Consider the following 2933-nt stretch of genomic DNA (forward strand, 5'->3'; position numbering starts at 1 on the left):
GGATTTGTGTTGATGTCCCTGGGTCCTTTTTCTACCAAAGGTCGTGCAAATGTTCAAAGACTGGGCCACCACTTGAGGCTAGGTGGGTGTCTGATGGTCATGTTGCATCCAGGACTATACAGATCTGAGTGACCCACGCTGCTATCTGGTACTTCGTGACATCCAGGCCCAGACTGCTGCCAAGGGCCATGTCTGTGTCCATGGTCCTACCAGTCTAGATCTGTGTTGATGATCTGTGGCCAGTGTTGCCTCCAAGAGCCATATAGATGCCTCGGGTCTGGGCTGTAGCCTGTGGTTGTGCTGGTGTCTGAGGACTATACCACGGCTGGGAGCCTATTGATCTCGGTGCCCTGCACTGCCACCCAGGCCCATGGTATCTTCTGGGACTGAACTGCTGCTGAAGGACATGTCTGGGTTCGTGTTCCTGTTGTAACTGGGGTCTGTGTTGATGTCCAAGTACCAAGTTACCGCAGTGGGTCATGGGCGCTATGCCTGTTGAAATCTGAGAGCTATGCTGTCCTTTATTGACCCTGGGAAGGCTGCCCCTGCTCCTCAAGGGACACTGCAGCCAAAAAGCTGGCCCTGACCCTCACGGGGGAGCTACTCATTTTCTGTACTCAAGAGAGGCAGCCACACCCCTTACCGCAGTGTGAGAGAGCTGGCCTTGATGGCATGGGCCATCTCTGGCCCTGTCCCTCTCCTGAGGAGAATGCTTCCAGTAACCTAGACTGATCAGCTCAACTACCAACCACACTCATATCCTGGGTCTTGGGTTGACCCACCCTAACATCTGCCCCGTCTTTGACTTGCTGGAATTTGTGAAGGGACTGGTCCTGTGGAAACGATTACTACAGAATCTCCACGACCCAGGACCATGGCAAGGTATTCTAGAGGAGTTTCAGTGAGGGTTTAGTGATGATGGTGTGCCAAAGGCCAGAGGCTTTGTACCAGATTGATTGCTCATGGCAGTGAACATCTGTGACTGGGTTGACTGGGTGAAGGGGTCTACTGTGTGACACACTGTGATTCCCAGTGCCACCGGGAGGAATGAAGGGGTGTTGGGGAGATGAGAAAGACGGAAGAGTAAGGAAAGTTTTTTGTTTGTTTTAAGTAATTTCTTTTAGAGGTTTTCTTTTAGGGAACACTGCAGGGTGAGGTAGATATGAAGGGACTAGGAGGTAAATGTGAAATTTTCATAGAATCATTAAAGAAATATTTTTTAAAAATAGGTTTTCTTTCTGGAAGAAATTGCCCTGTCCACTTCCTTAATGCATAGTAACAAGTGATTCTCAACACTGTATTGGTGTATTATTCATCTCTCTTCTTTTCTACATTGAACTTAAAAATCCTGATAGCCTATCTTAAATAAATGTATTTAAATTATTGATTACTTTAGAAAGTTTACAGGAAAATGAATACATATTTTGTACTGTTAAAGAAAGTAGTAAAGACTCAGAGAATATTCTTTATGCACTAAGTTGAATAAAGACAGTATTATTACCTTGAGTTTGGTTGAGGATTGCCTCATAACACCTTTGGAAGGTACACTCAGAAAGTCTATTCAAGGTGCTGGCATTTCAGCATGGTTCCTCACAGAACAAAGCTGAAAGAACACCTATCCCCACATGAGCCTTGCAGCTGCTGGTGATAGCTATTTATGTTGTATAGCGCCTTTCGATTACTAAAAGCCAATCATCATATTTACGATGCTAGAAGTTTCCCAAAATGCCCAAAGTACAAATATGTTTAGCCATGAACAGTACTGGGGGCACACATGACTGATTTGGGTTTCTTTTGTGTGGCGTATCGTGAAACAAAGTTATAACTGCGCGTGTTGAAGTTATTTATATTTTAGCCTGCCTGAAGCAAGCACGGCAGCATTTAAAATGCAGAGCCTGCCACTGGTTGTCTCCTCCATAACCCTAGCCAGACTGAAATTTACAAAGTTTAGACGATTGTACTTTGGAAATTTTATGTCATGTCACGTTCATTTTTTAAAACTTCTGTGTATTTTCTCTCTTTACCATTCAGAAATAAAAACGTGCCAGCTGCAAGTCTTTACTGTTTCTCTGCTCCAGTGGAAAGCATCATGGACGGAGCAGTATGGAAAGGGGTCTATTCGTCCAGCTAGCGCAATTTAAAGGCTGCTGTAGGGAATGTAATCGTGGGTAGTAAAGTGACAGCGGATCCATCCATAAATGGCAAGCTCCATGTCACTGAGGGATGGGAGGAGAGGCAAGGAAAGCCTAATAAAAGACACAAAAGAATATGTTGAATGACACTCTTGCCCTCCGTGTCATCTCTTCCCTGTGAGGTGTAGCACCTTCTGTTCCTGGGGTAGGCTTGAATATCACTACCTTGGTTGGGGATTTTGTCAGGAGTCACCAAGGTGACAAGACTGCAGATGAAGTGAATGAGCAATTACAGAGCTCCTCCGTGGCAAACTCTTTCCCCTCTGCCTCTGGGGAAGAGGAAGTTTAGTCAGAGCAAAATCCTGAATTCAGGCGGAGAGATGTCAGCTAGATAGTGACTGCATCTCTCTCTGATCCTCACATCTGTGAGTGCTCACGGCAGGAGCTCTGTTCTTTTTTCCCTCTGGCATGAAATAGAAACTTAATAAAAAAAAATCTCTGTGCTTTGTTGTACTTTCTTTTACCTTGATGCAAAAGTATTTTATCAGCTATTTTGTTGTTACTGAGAAATATAAAATAACATTGAGTGCTTTGTAAATATTGAATCCTCCAGGTTGTCTATTCAATGTATCAGAGTGAGTATACTGCCATCCAGGACACAGCATATTAAAGATAGTCATTACAAAAGAAAATGTGAGATTACTCCCCGAGTGTGATCTCTCAAACCCCTATTTTTAAAAACAGAAAGAAAAAGAAAACTCATGCACAGTGGTATGTATTTGTAATCCCAGCCATGGGAAA

The sequence above is a fragment of the Microtus pennsylvanicus genome, chromosome 3, assembly GCF_037038515.1.
Source record: "Microtus pennsylvanicus isolate mMicPen1 chromosome 3, mMicPen1.hap1, whole genome shotgun sequence".
Taxonomy (NCBI): Eukaryota; Metazoa; Chordata; class Mammalia; order Rodentia; family Cricetidae; genus Microtus; species Microtus pennsylvanicus.